The 15,376-nt window shown below is 38.2% G+C and overlaps 1 protein-coding gene across 1 annotated transcript in view; it reads left to right on the top strand.

Moving 5' to 3' along the window:
* The first annotated feature begins 1,466 nt into the window (after window positions 1-1,466).
* The window catches only part of msl2b (MSL complex subunit 2b), a 60,809-nt gene continuing 46,899 nt past the window's right edge, over window positions 1,467-15,376 (top strand). Inside the window, exon 1 of the mRNA XM_028569453.1 lies at window positions 1,467-1,525. The gene's annotated coding sequence lies outside the window, so the exon portion shown is untranslated. The remainder of the gene's footprint in view (window positions 1,526-15,376) is intronic.

Genomic DNA, 15,376 nt, shown 5'->3' with positions numbered 1-15,376 from the left:
GCTTACCAGTGTATCGCTGTGTGTACTTCGTCCACAGCAATCCCACCAATCGGTCCCCAAATGTCCCAGTTAGAGAGTAAATGGCATAAACGTATTCTTTGTAAATCTGTACAATCATTCTCTGAAAGAACCAAGCCGGCCTGCCTTGTTGCACGGTCCAAATTTTCTTTAAAACTTCCAATTTAAGCACGTAGCTTGCTAGCTCAAAGTTTGTTGTTTCCCTTAGTGAAGGGAGTTTGAGAACGGCAACGCACAGAGAGCCAAAGGTGAGGGACATGGATGTCTGGCAATTATCCTGGAAATGTACTTCCGTTTATCGGACTACCTCCGCTCTAAATCAGTGCACAAGGTGTGTTAGACTGCAAGTAACAATACATATCAATAGATGTTGACAATACTGAACATGCTTCCTCTTACTGGGGTAACTAATCTGTGCATGGATTAAACTGACAATATTGATTTAAACTGGACTAACTTTTTCTCATATTTTAGTGACCGTGAAATAAGAAGCACATTGCACTCTGAGGTGTACTGATGGAAAAAATAACGTGCATTATTGCTCATAAAATAAAATAAAATATCAAAGGGTAATAGCACAAAATGAAAAGAGGCTACAGATAAGCATTGTCATAAAGATGCAAAACTCCAAGCTAAGGGATTCTAATATAAAAACCCTGCAAGAAATCCTGCCTTCATTAAGGTAATGTTCAGTTTTTGCTCAAATTGTTTGAGGTTTTTATACAACTTTATGATCATTTAGGAGGCTCCAATGCTGTTTAATAGTTCTACGTTATACCGAGGGGTGTTTTTTTTGTTGTTCCAATTTATATCACTGAGGGTACATTAACATAACTTTTCTTGTGTTTATGTTTCCATTGGCCGGAGTAAATCCATCACTGCTGTGCATGTTTATCTGCACTTGACAGCTCACTCTGATCCATGTTAACAAAGGTCAGAGGTCAATGAACAAGAGACCATGTTGTAGAAGATAACAAACTTGAGTGTGAAACTAATTTATTGTTGGGCTCCTTTATGTTTCTCCCGGGCCGGCTCATGTTTACTTTGGATTGATTGTGAAGCATTTCAGCAGCATTTCTAAGAGATTATCTTGTTGATAACGGTAACACTCAAACAGAGCAAAAGACATATAAGATTGATACTTAGGCAAACTTTAATGGCAAAGAAGTAAAAAAAAATGGCAAGGTAAATTTTTTTTCAGAAAAACAGGCAGCTGTAGAAGGAGTTCATCATGTCTCAGGCTGAATCATCACACTCAAATGAGATAAATTAAGATTTTGAGCTGAATCTCTCAGGCCAAATGAGAAAGAACACTGATGGATTGCATGAAAGAAGTCCCGCCTACAAGACACCGGATTGGGCAAGCCCCCCAACCCAACTTCCTGCTAACCAATCAGTTCAAAGCATTCAGACTATTTGATTTTGTTAAACGTTACTCCGCAGCGCTGTGGACCTACCTAGGTGGCAATGCGAGACTAATGCAACCGCAACTTTGTTGATGATTTTGGTAAGAAATGACTGTGATTATTATGAGTTAATATGAAAAGTCCGCCCATATTTTAATGGTGGTCATGAAACCATTTACTTGAAAAAAAATAGTAGTCTTACGTTATAACGTTACATACTGTGGCGTTTGTCATTAGAGGTGTTGCTGTGTTTGCACACGGGCACAATGCACTGTCTGCGCATCTGAAAAAAGAGAGCGGTAAAATAGCTAGCTAGCTAGCTAGCTATGTATTCTGCTGATATCAAGCTTTGTGTTGGACGGGCTGACAAGCAATTGATGAATCCCCCCAGCTGTGGAAGTGAGAGAAAAAAAGGTTTTGTCGAGTTTATAAACGGGAAAAGCTCCGGTTGGTTGTTTATGAAAAGTATCTGAACAACCAAAAACGATGTTTTCTCTCCTCACAATGGCTAACAACGACGAGGCTAGCTAAATGGCTAACAACAGTCTAGCATTGTGTGCTAATTTTTCATTTCTTACCATGAATGAACGTTGGTTTTTAATGTCCCTATGTGTTTAATCAGGTAGTAGTCATGTGAAAATTCACTTTTTCACAAAAGCATGGAATTAGCATGTTTGACTCCGCACCGTGATGTACAGTTGGTCTCCTGCTCATCATTTCAAAGTTCACACTGGGCTCCAAATGATGGCGTAAGTCAGTCTACATTATGCATACAGTACATCAGTTTTATTCTCTGTTTCTTTATGGTAAATGTTTCCAACTGCCAATTCAACCTCAACAAAAACTGCAGCCCCCAAAATAATCATAAAGTTGAATCAGCACTTCTAACAACTCTAAAACAGTTTTGAACATTATAACCTTCGTGACGGTAGGATTTATAGTAGGACTCTTAACGCCCGCGTAAGTGTTGCGTAGCGTAAATAAGTGCTTGATCGAGCGCCTGGCCTTTTTACAATGGACGCGTATTTCTACGCAGCGGTCACAAAGCGATCCTTCTCTCTCTCTCTCCCCCCGATAGAAAGAGACAGGATGTGTGTGTGTGTCCGTCACTCCGTCCGTTGGTCTCTGCCTCCGTGTGCCTGATTGCTTGTCTCGCTGTGAGAAGTCAAGACAGCCAAAATCATCGTAAACCTGGCTGTTTTATTTTGAAATGTTTATTTTGGTAAAATATCCGGCTGCACTGTGGTCTTCCTGTATGAGATTACTTGCCTTGCTTGACACGTATGCCAGGCAGGTAATCACAAATCGCATAAAAAATAGAGGAGACGCCGAAACTATCGCTGCAGCGTGCGGTGTGGCAACTAAGTGAATAAGCAGTGGGAACATTCCAGTTTTGTTATTCACAGTTGCTTTACACCTGGACGTGCCACTAGATGGCACTGGAGTCCAGTTCAAAGTTCCAGTATAAACATATCACCTGTGCCAGTGCTTTACAATTTCCCAGTTTATCTGGCATACCAAATTTAATAGCACAATAATATTATTTAAGTTCAATTGCAGTTCAACAGTCAAAGTGTAGGCTATATACAAGGTTTCCCTAAACTTAATTTGTTTTCAGCCCAATAAAATTCAATAACTTATAACATTTGTTTGATGGTTTTTGTGCAACTGTGGTGTTGTTGTCAAGCAACTTTTGTAGCAGCTTTGAGAAATAACAAAGAACTTTTAAAGGCACCGTGGTGGACCGTGGGGAGAGATGTCAAGGAAGCAATTTAACTTTTATTTATTTATTTATTTTTTTTAACAGCTTGATTTTGTATTTCTTGCTTTATGCACACAGTCATCAAAGGATAAAGATAGTTTAATGCATCCAAGTTCCAAACTAAAATGAGGGCAGTCCAGACAGGCAAACACAATTAAAACGACACACACAGGCAGAGATTAAAGAGCAGAGAGCAGTCCAGGACCGGCCCGATTAGACGTTTTGTTGATTTAGATTCACTCACATGATTACCACAATACTGAGCCAACATTTGAATCTCTTATTTCAGATGTTAAAATGTATATTTTTAACCACTATAACTGGTATTCCCCATCATCAGCTCCTACTACACTCATCTGTTAGTGGTTTAGTGGTTTCAGTTTTCTCATGCTTGACCATTTTAAGGAGAGGTTTTTCTTTCAGCGAATGCTATATTATAAGATGAGATATACTTTATTAATCACCCACTAGGGAAATTCCCTTGTTACAGCAGCTCAAAAAAATAGAATAATAATAGTAATATGTACAGTCTGGGATTAAAGTTCTCCGTTGCTACGAGAGATTTCCGTCAATTAGATTTTAGAAATGCCATATCTGAGATCGATGCAGATCCGATGAGGCTTAAAAGTCTTGAATAACGTTCACAAAGTTACACATTTGGTTTACAAAGGTCTTAAATTATGTCTTGTTCTTTCGTAGGATGAAATAATTACCGTAACGTCCTAAATAAATGGTGTGTGTGTGTGTGTGTGTGTGTGTGTGTGTGTGTGTGTGTGTGTGTGTGTGTGTGTGTGTGTGTGTGTGTGTGTGTGTGTGTGTGTGTGTGTGTGTGTGTGTGTGTGTGTGTGTCTTTATAATTTACTCCATGTGACTGGGATGTAATACGACAGTACATGTACTATTTACATCAGTGTTTTTCTTTTAAACTCTTGACCGCAGAGTGTGCACGGACCATGGTGCGGACGCGGGGTGGGTGACACATGGATGTAGCTAGGCTATAACAATAATAATAATAGCGTAACATGGTGTTTTATCTTAAATTCGTGGACATGGTGAGAAAGCTCTGGCCCTAAACATCCAAGCTCGGGCTCAAATCAATCAGTTGTCAAGAAAGAAAACAAAATGTCTTGCATCGTACTACTAACAAGCTAACGTTAGCTTCGTTGGTTAGAATGGGCAAGTGTCTGAAGGTCTGGCCAGAGATGCGGACCAGCTGGCAGACGAGGCTGAGAGCAATGGGGCTGAGGTTAGCACAACAAGCGGATCGCCGTGCAAGTCAGTGTAGCGCTAATGAAACGGGGGAGCTGGAAGACCCGCCTGCCGGTTCCTGATCAGCTAGCGACGGAGGGAGGGTTGTGAATAAGACGATGACGGTGTCTGCGGCGCTCCACCTTTGGTAGGGTGTGTTTTGAAACGCAGCCAACATGCTAACGCACATTTGGCGGTATCACCCAGATGTGCCGATCACAGGGGTGAGAAAAAAAAACCCGGAGCCCAACTCTTTATTCCTGCTGCAGCAGACTTTAGACGCATAGCAGGACGGGATGAAACAATCACTGAAGCAATTTTTTTTTTTTTTTTTTTTTTTTTTTTTTTTAAAGTTTCATAGCCTAAGGGCCGTTACAGAGTCAACGCATTGGTACGCATACGCGTCCGCAAGGCTACGCATCGCTATGCTTCGGCCGCCATTATGCGTCGATGTGTAGCCAAATGTGTCGTCCAAGTTTTTGATACGCGACACGCCGATGAGCACAATAATACGCGTTGTCGGTGGGGGGCGACACTGCACGTATTGTACATTACCCAAAAATATTGAATCAACTTAGCTGAGGAAATTCATCAAACATAGGACTACTGAGTCACATTTTTGTGTGTGTGTGTGTGTGTGTGTGTGTGTGTGTGTGTGTGTGTGTGTGTGTGTGTGTGTGTGTGTGTGTGTGTGTGTGTGTGTGTGTGTGTGTGTGTGTGTGTGTGTGTGTGTGTGTGTGTGTGTGTGTGTGTGTGTGTGTGTGTGTGTGTGTGTGTGTGTGTGGTCTATGCTGTGTGCCCTCCTCAAGAGGCTGAAGTAGCCTACAGCAGGAGAGAGACGAGAGAGACCCAAATGTATTTATATATTTTTAAAACCTGCTAAACCTTGTTTAAGCGACCTTTTATTAATGCAGGGCTTGACATTAACTTTTTGAGGCACTTGTCCTTCGGACAAGTACATTTACGTTTCACTTGTCCATGAACAAAAGTCACTTGTCCGGGTAAAGATTAATCATTTTATAATTTTTTTTATGTTTTGCTAATGCAGAATTTTAAGAAACCATTGAAAGCATCCAAACACTATCAACATTAATACAATTCAGTTTAAACAGTAGAAACAAATGTGTCCCAAGAACAGATTTCCCCTTCAACAAGAAAAAAGGATCTCCAGACTCATAATACAAAGTTATACTTTGCACGCCGGTGTGCAGAAGTTAATATATTATTATTATTATTAATAGATTCTAAGTGAATATTTTAAAGTTTCTCATTACTTTCAGATTTCTAGTCAATATTCTAAGTTACTATGTCAATTGAGATATTTTGAGATATTGAGTCAATATATTGAGATTGTAAATCAATATTTTGAATGTTCTCATTGCTTTGAGATTCTTAGTCAATATTCTGAGTTAATAATAAGTCAATATATTGAGATACTGAACCAATATTCTGAGTTACTAAGTCAATATATTACGATACTAAGCCAATATATTGAGATTAAGTCAATATTTTATAGTTTCTCATTACTTTGATATTCTTTGTTTATATTCTGAGATACTGAGTCAATATATTGAGATACTAATTCAATATTTTGACCAGAGGTAGTGGTGACTTGAACTTATACTATATCTAGAATAATTTTGTAGACATAACAATGGATTTTGCCACTAAATGTTGGTGTCAACGTGTTTTTTTTTTTTTTTTTTTTTTTTTTTCTACAATTTCACTTACCAAGGGATCCTTTAAAAAGGTGTAGCTACTTTACAGTTGATTATTACCGGATATTTAATCCGCTACAAACGAGTAGCGGAGCAGCTAGTAACGTTACGAGGCAGAGAGCCAGCCGTCAAGAGTCAAATTAACTTCATGCTTCATCCGCACAAAGCACACTTCTATCGCCACGAGTGACAGCTTTATTCGCCTGTTTTCTGTGAACGATGTGGGGACGGGTAACGTTAAAGCGTAGTTAGCATGCTAACGTTAGCTAACTAACACCGCTGCCTGGCTTGCTGGTTCGCGGTGCTTTCATGCTGTATCGCTTACAGAGAATGAGCTGAACAGTGGGCTGGGTCTAACGTCAGCGGTCCGCTCTCCCGCTGCTGCTGGGTCTAACGTTAGTTAATGTATTTGTTTCAAATCGGTAAAGTAAAATCTGTAACATAAACGGAATGAGTGGCACATAATAACGTATATAATGCTTCATCCACACAAAGCACATTGGTATCGCCACGAGTGACTTCTGTTTTCAGCTTGTTTTCTGTGAACGATGTGGCGAGGAGGTAACGTTAAGGTGGAGTTAGCAAGCTAACACCGGCTAGCTCGCCGTGCTTTCATGCTGCTTCGCTTTCGGAGAATGCGCTGAACAGCGGGCTGGGTCTAACGTTAGCGGCCCGCCGACCCGCTGCCCGGGATTGTGGGGTGAAATATGTATTTGTTTCAATTCTGTAACATTGACAAAATGAGTGGCATTTTGATTTGTTTGAGTTTTAACTTGTCCAGTGGGGCAAGTAAATTTCTCTTCAACTTGTCCTACAAAAAATCCACTTGTCCCGGACAAGCGGACAAGCCTTAATGTCGAAAAAAAAAAAAAAAACACGTTGACACCAACATTTAGTGGCAAAATCCATTGTTACGTCTACAAAATTATTTTAGATATATTATAAGTTCAAGTCACCACTACCTCTGGTCAAAATATTGAATTAGTATCTCAATATATTGACTCAGTATCTCAGAATATAAACAACGAATATCAAAGTAATGAGAAACTATAAAATATTGACTTAATCTCAATATATTGGCTTAGTATCGTAATATATTGACTTAGTAACTCAACATATTGGTTCAGTATCTCAATATATTGACTTAGTAACTCAGAATATTGACTAAGAATCTCAAAGCAATGAGAACATTCAAAATATTGACTTACAATCTCAATATATTGACTCAATATCTCAAAATATCTCAATTGACATAGTAACTTAGAATATTGACTAGAAATCTGAAAGTAATGAGAAACTTTAAAATATTCACTTAGAATCTATTAATAATAATAATAATATATTAACTTCTGCACACCGGCGTGCAAAGTATAACTTTGTATTATGAGTCTGGAGATCCTTTTTTCTTGTTGAAGGGGAAATCTGTTCTTGGGACACATTTGTTTCTACTGTTTAAACTGAATTGTATTAATGTTGATAGTGTTTGGATGCTTTCAATGGTTTCTTAAAATTCTGCATTAGCAAAACATAAAAAAAATTATAAAATGATGAATCTTTACCCGGACAAGTGACTTTTGTTCATGGACAAGTGAAACGTAAATGTACATTTACAGAAAATGCTGTCTGCATGAAGTTTTGAACAACTGTAACCACACTTGCAACCACTATGTCTGCATTTCCGTGACTAACTGTGACTTCAACAAAACTGTGTGTGTGTGTGTGTGTGTGTGTGTGTGTGTGTGTTGCGCGCGCCGCTCTCTGTCAAATGCTAAGAGGACAGATTAGCTTGCGCTTACGAGCTCTCAGGTACCGAAATTTAATGTGTAAAAAAAGAAAAAAGTGTGTGTGTGGGGGGGGCATTTACTGGTCACACATATGCGACTGAATGTAAAATTCAGTCGCACCCTCTCAAATTTTGGTCGTAAAATGCGACCATTTGGTCCCAGTCTGAAGCTCTGAACAGGATACATTCAGAAACCCGTATCTCACTCAAAACAGCATTGTTTTTTTTTTCCAAGTTTGTATGCGTGTGGAAGCACCAGAGACACAAAATAACATCCCAAATCCCAGAAAAAGTAATTAACATTAGTGTAAGTTTTATTAATACTTAAACTCTTAAAGCAAAGATGAAATTATTAGAAGAAATAAATTGTTAGAAGAAAGATTAACCCTTGTCTTGACTTTGTTTTCAATTTTTGTTTTAAATCAGAACATATGGGACGTAGAAATAAGTGCTGAAAATGTGTAGAAGAAAAATTTAACAAAACGTTGGAAAAAGCAAAAACAAACAAAATGGCGTCAAAAACATCAAAGTGTTTTTTTTCAAGGTTGACGGGAAGACAACATAAGGGTTAAATATATTTGTTAGTTCATCTCTAAATACTTTCTGAAAACCCTATCTGTTGCTCTCAGCCCCAGGCCCATTAGTTCATACTGACATTTTAAGATAAGGTAAGATAAAATCAATTAGCTTAACCTGCTCCTCTCTGTTGCTCGTGCAGGTTTCTGCAGGCAATCAGTGTAGTTGCAGATAGCATGGCTTATTTTTCTCCCTTGAATTAATTTATTAAAAAGTATCACAGTAAGCATACATTTTCCGTTTTTTACTAATTTCATTGAGTCTCCTTTGAGCTTTATGATACTGTAGCTTATGTTAGCTTCCAGTAGATCAACGGAGTGATACACCTACAAAATCATCCAAACTCACAAACTTCACATCCATATCATGACACGTCATATACATCTCTTCCTTTTTTATTTGTAGTGTCTTTCTTAGTCAAGATAGCAGTTGATTTCAAGATTTGATATAAGGAATCCAGCAACGTGACATGACCTTTTTAAGAAGACCGTGATCAGCAAAAGATCTTGTAATGAATGAAACATTAATACAAGCAGAAATGTTTTTGGATAGAACATTTATTTATTGCTTCATATTGCACTTTTTGCAGATATACTATTATGTTTGAGCTAAGTTACAAGCATGGAGATGTGTTAATTCAGAGAGATTATTACAGACTATAAGTGTCTTGTGTGTGTGTGTGTGTGTGTGTGTGTGTGTGTGTGTGTTTTCAAATATCAGCAGGAAAACGTTTTGCTCAGGCAGGCGGCGATGCTTCACAGCTTTGTCATTTTGGCAGTGACTAGAGAGCAGAGAGACAAAAAAGAAGAGCATCAGTGTTTCTGTGCATATACTGTTGTGTGTTTGTGTGTTGGTACAACTTACGTTCCTTGACCCATCCAGCTTTGGGATCAACACAGACTCTTCCAGTACGTGTGGCAAAACTGAGGGGGAAAGAAGAAAATCATGGAGATTCTGTGTATGTTTGTGCCCACGAGATGATGATGATGATGTATGTTTGTGTGTCGGAAACATGTATAAACTTACATTATAGCCTGCACACAGTGTTTATTGGAACGTTGTTCTTCATATTCGTTCCCAATCACTTGAGTACTGACATTGTTGGTGTTGACCTCCGTGCAGCATTTTAACTTTTTGCCAGGATGGCGACCTGAGAAGGGCAGTGAAAGATTGCATCAACTGACAACTGTACAACTTTCTGAGATGTTGATTCATTTACTTTAACATTATTTAGGATATTGTTATTTTATGGCATTTTAAAGCACGTCAAATTGAGCTGAAATTAATTTGCAGGAAGACAGAGAGCGAAACTGAGCCGTACACTTGACATGTTGCTTGTTCAAATCTCATTTGGGGATATGTGTGCAGCAAGTATCACTATGAAACTAACGTTATTTATTTTAGATAATTTTTTCGGCATGCTCTGCTTTATGTGATAGTGAGATGCGGCCGCTGCCGTAAGGACTCGGTCTTAATGGTAGCGCTCTATTTGGTTTTACCAGGGCGCCCTCTAAACACATTATTTGAACCATTAATTAATTTTGATGATCCATCACTGGACAATATTCTGCACAATGCATATTTACTTATTTATTACTCCGTGTCACCTCCTACTGTGCAATATGCCATTTCTATTCATCCGCACCTTACTCATCTGTATATATTTTTTTTTTACCTATCTGTTTATAATAAGGGTGCTTATAGTGTACATATTATTATTATTATTATTATTATTATTATTATTATTATTATTATTATTCATATTATTATAACTCTTATTAGATTGTTTCTATTTCTTAGAATACTTTTTTTCTATGTCTATTTAATGTCTAGTTGTCTTATTCTGATGTGTGGGGATTTTTCTTTTTTGCTGCTGTAACAAGGGAATTTCCCTAGTGCGTATAAAGTATATCTCATCTTATAATATAAATAGCATTCGCTGAAAGAAAAACCTCTCCTTAAATGATCAAACATGAGAAAACTGGAAGACCCACCACTAACAGATGGGTGTAGTAGGAGCTGAGGATGGGGAATACCAGTTATAGTGGTTAAAAATATACATTTTAACATCTGTTTGACTGAAATAAGAGATTCAAATGTTGGCTCAGTATTGTGGTAATCATTTGGTACTTACGGTTTTGTGCAGAGGCCTGGAAGCACAGACAGAGCAGGAGGAGAGCGAAGGACAGGACCCTCGTGGACATTTTGAAGAAAGGACAGGCTGGTGGACAGGTTTACTGATTAGGCTGCAACTACACAAGCTGATTGACTTTTGGATTATTTATTGGCAAGTTCAGAAAAATCATGTTGGGGTGGGCTTGGTTGAGGGCAGTACTGATGACGTGCTTCCATGTGTGTACGTGTATATGCTGTTGCTGTATGTTTGTGTGGTCGTGGGATTTCACACCTTCTCATCAGAGATCTTCTTTTTAGCCCTCTGTGCAACTTTAAACCACCAACATCTTGGTAACCGCTTTCTGAGAAACAACCTGACACATTTACACATGCACGCACAAAGTACACAGACACACACACACACACACACACACATAAAGTACACAGGCAAAGTCTAAAAACGATGCACAGCGTGGTTGATGTCTAGTTTTGACATAAGTGACATATTTACACAGCAGATGATTTTTTCTTCCCATTTTCTTACTGATTTTCTTTTTTTAGAACAGAAACTACACAAAGCTTTCAATTACTCCCTACTTTATAATTACAATAAATAATAAAAAAATGTTTTCTCACTGTTCCATCTAAGTCATTCTGAACTCAGGCTCACTGTGAGTCACATTCAGCAGTACTGTGATATATTGAACTTTTTTTAAATAGACTAGCGAACTGATAACTGGTGCCGGGGGTGGGGCATTCATCTGCACACATACTGCCATTACAGAGGTAGTTTAAAGTCAGCAGGGTATCCCTTTAAGCAGGGCTTGACATTAACTTTTTGAGGCACTTGTCCTTTGGACAAGTACATTTACGTTTCACTTGTCCATGAACAAAAGTCACTTGTCCGGGTAAAGATTCATCATTTTATAAATTTTTTTGTGTTTTGCTAATGTAGAATTTGAAGAAACCATTGAAAGCATCCAAACACTATCAACATTAATACAATTCAGTTTAAACAGTAGAAACAAATGTGTCCCAAGAACAGATTTCCCCTTCAACAAGAAAAAAGGATCTCCAGACTCATAATACAAAGTTATACTTTGCACGCCGGTGTGCAGAAGTTAATATATTGAGATTCTAAGTGAATATTTTAAAGTTTCTCATTACTTTCAGTTATAATGTCAATATATTGAGATATTTTGAGATATTGAGTCAATATATTGAGATTGTAAGTCAATATTTTGAATGTTCTCATTGCTTTGAGATTCTTAGTCAATATTCTGAGTTACTAAGTCAATATATTACGATACTAAGCCAATATATTGAGATTAAGTCAATATTTTATAGTTTCTCATTACTTTGATATTCTTTGTTTATATTCTGAGATACTGAGTCAATATATTGAGATACTAATTCAATATTTTGACCAGAGGTAGTGGTGACTTGAACTTATACTATATCTAGAATAATTTTGTAGACATAACAATGGATTTTGCCACTAAATGTTGGTGTCAGCGTGTTTGTTTTTTTTTCTTTCTACAATTTCACTTACCAAGGGATCCTTTAAAAAGGTGTAGCTACTTTACAGTTGATTATTACCTGATATTTAATCCGCTACAAACGAGTAGCGGAGCAGCTAGTAACGTTACGAGGCAGAGAGCCAGCCGTCAAGAGTCAAATTAACTTCATGCTTCATCCGCACAAAGCACACTTCTATCGCCACGAGTGACAGCTTTATTCGGCGTTTTCTGTGAACGATGTGGGGACGGGGTAACGTTAAAGCGTAGTTAGCATGCTAACGTTAGCTAACTAACACCGGCTGCCTGGCTTGCTGGTTCCGCGGTGCTTTCATGCTGTATCGCTTACAGAGAAGGAGCTGAACAGTGGGCTGGGTCTAACGTCAGCGGTCCGCTCTCCCGCTGCTGCTGGGTCTAACGTTAGTTAATGTATTTGTTTCAAATCGGTAAAGTAAAATCTGTAACATAAACGGAATGAGTGGCACATAATAACGTATATAATGCTTCATCCACACAAAGCACATTGCTATAGCCACGAGTGACTTCTGTTTTCAGCTTGTTTTCTGTGAACGATGTGGCGAGGAGGTAACGTTAAGGTGGAGTTAGCAAGCTAACACCGGCTAGCTCGCCGTGCTTTCATGCTGCTTCGCTTTCGGAGAATGCGCTGAACAGCGGGCTGGGTCTAACGTTAGCGGCCCGCCAACCCGCTGCCCGGGATTGTGGGGTAAAATATGTATTTGTTTCAATTCTGTAACATTGACAAAATGAGTGGCGTTTTGTTTGAGTTTTAACTTGTCCAGTGGGGCAAGTAAATTTCTCTTCCACTTGTCCTACAAAAAATCCACTTGTCCCGGACAAGCGGACAAGCCTTAATGTCGAGCCCTGCCTTTAAGTGTACGCTATATTCCGAATATTTTCACCGCTTTACCTTGCTGTCAGAGAGCAGTAATTTTACCCCGCTATCTTGTTCGGTTAGTTGTGATTCTGTTGGTGAATCCAAACTAACTCTTGAGCGCAACCACCTCGGTATGTGCAGCCAGCCAGCCTAGGAGGGCCTATCGTATTCTAAAGATTATTATTTATTACTAAAAAACATTTAAATTGCAATGTGACTATAACTTTTATATTGCCGTACTTGATTAGCTTTTAACAAAAGCAATGGCTCATTTCCGTCCGTGATATGTTGTGATTATACCACAGCTAAGGGCCGTTGTTCGGCCTGACGGGAAGCCTGTGGTGAGCTATTGCTCAAGTAAAAAAAACCTTAAAACACACTTAAAAGAGTAAGTGAAATGAATTAAGTAGCTTTGTGAGACCTTAATTTGATTCTTACTGGACCAAAGATTAAGGCCTAAATGTTTCTTGATGTTTCTTAATCTGAATTTACATTCATGATTTTGTGTTTTCCTACTTAATTGTTTCAAGCAACCAACCCCCTAAACCTGCAAAATACTAGTTATACCGGCCATGATATTAAATGATGCTGAGTTTATATTAAGCAGTCGACTCGTGAAAACTAAAATGAAACACTACATTTTTGATGAGCTGATCAAATTGTATGTGTTCTTGTTGTTGGAAGAAGAAAGAAGTTCAATTTACAGTTACAGCCCATCTTATTTGGTCTAGAATTTCCCCTCTCACACTATTTAATGCATTTAATTTATATTTGTTTTGCCAGATGATCATGTCAGATTAGCACACACTCTGCTCTGGAGGTAATTAATTGGGTGACACACATACAGGGATGGAGAGACACTTGTTGACCTGTTTTCTTTTGCTTTATTATTAACATCAGGCATAAGGTTGTTGTCACAGCTTTCTGTCCCTATCCTTATCAATAATCTGAATGTATTGGCGGTTGTGTGACAGCAATAGTTTCAACCATGCATATCTCAAATCAAGTGTATCCGCATGACTGGATAAGGCAAAAGATAAGTGGCAAAATATGTTCTGCTTTTTTTAATAATTTGGATGAACTTGAACCAGACCTAGAGACTTTAAAGTAGTAAGAAACGGTATTAAAGTGTAAGATTTGTACATTTAGAACGGATACAATTTTTTGATTAATTTGCAATTATTCTTATCAAGTTAACATGGACAATCATGCAAATAATCGTGATTAAATATTTTAGCTCTAATAAAAACTTCTTGAAAGAAAGAAATTCTTCAAGAGTGCAAAAAATCTGAAAAAAAAAAAAACTGGACTTGTCCAGCTCTTTAGCATATTCTGAATAAGGAAAATGAGCTCAAGCGTCTCCCACTATGTCAACACACTGGAAAGGAGAGCATGACCCTGCAGGCGTTACACAAACCGAAAATGTCACTTGTATCATCTTTGAGCAGCAAGCAGAAAAAGTGTGACATTCTTAATCTTTAGTGGCAGAAAAGAGGAAATTCTGTGCTTGTTTTTAGCAGGTGCTAACCACATCCCTATCCCGTTCTCTGCTGCTACCATGCAAGGCCACAAAGCTCTTACTCAGCAACTTGCCTCTTAAGGGTTTGAGAGGGCATCAGGAATCGCATGTTTCACACAACAGAGAAAAGGCTGACACCATTTAGAAAGAAATGGTGAGACACCCACCACAAGTCATACAGAGAGTGTGGGTGTAGGAGTGTGCAGGTGAATGAAGAGGTAATGTGTTATCATCAAACGGAGGCGGTGAGGTGGAGTACAAACCCAGCAGAGAGCTATTCAATTCTCTGTTACCTCCTAGATATCAAGAAAATGGAAAAGTCAAAGAAAGTGGGATTTTCTGGTAGGGCTTCAATTAACATTTATTTTCATTGTCAATCTGTTGATTATTTTCCCTATTAATTGTAGTTTAGTTAGTTGTTTGTTCTATAATATGTCAAATGTGGATCAGTGTTTCCCAAAGCCCAAGTTGACATCCTCAAATGTCTTGTTTTTTTTCCCACAACTCAAAAATATTCCGTTCACTGTCACAGAAAAAAACTAGAAAATATTCACACTTGACTCATGACCGATTTTAATTATCAAAATAGTTGGTGGTTAATTAAATAGTTGACAACTAATCGGTTTATCTTTGCAGTTCTTATTGCTGGTCTTGGAAACATCCTAGTAAAATGTATGTTAATATGCATGTAAAAAACAACAAAAAAACCACTATATGTAGTTATGAGTTATGTTCTACTTGAACTGCTTCAGCCATAATTAAACCTAACATCAGGACATCTTTTGGTCATTGAAATCACAGAATCAGTGCTTACTTGGC

This window comes from Perca flavescens, chromosome 22 (genome assembly GCF_004354835.1).
Source record: "Perca flavescens isolate YP-PL-M2 chromosome 22, PFLA_1.0, whole genome shotgun sequence".
Classification (NCBI taxonomy): domain Eukaryota; kingdom Metazoa; phylum Chordata; class Actinopteri; order Perciformes; family Percidae; genus Perca; species Perca flavescens.
This window is presented reverse-complemented; position numbering and strand designations above follow the sequence as displayed.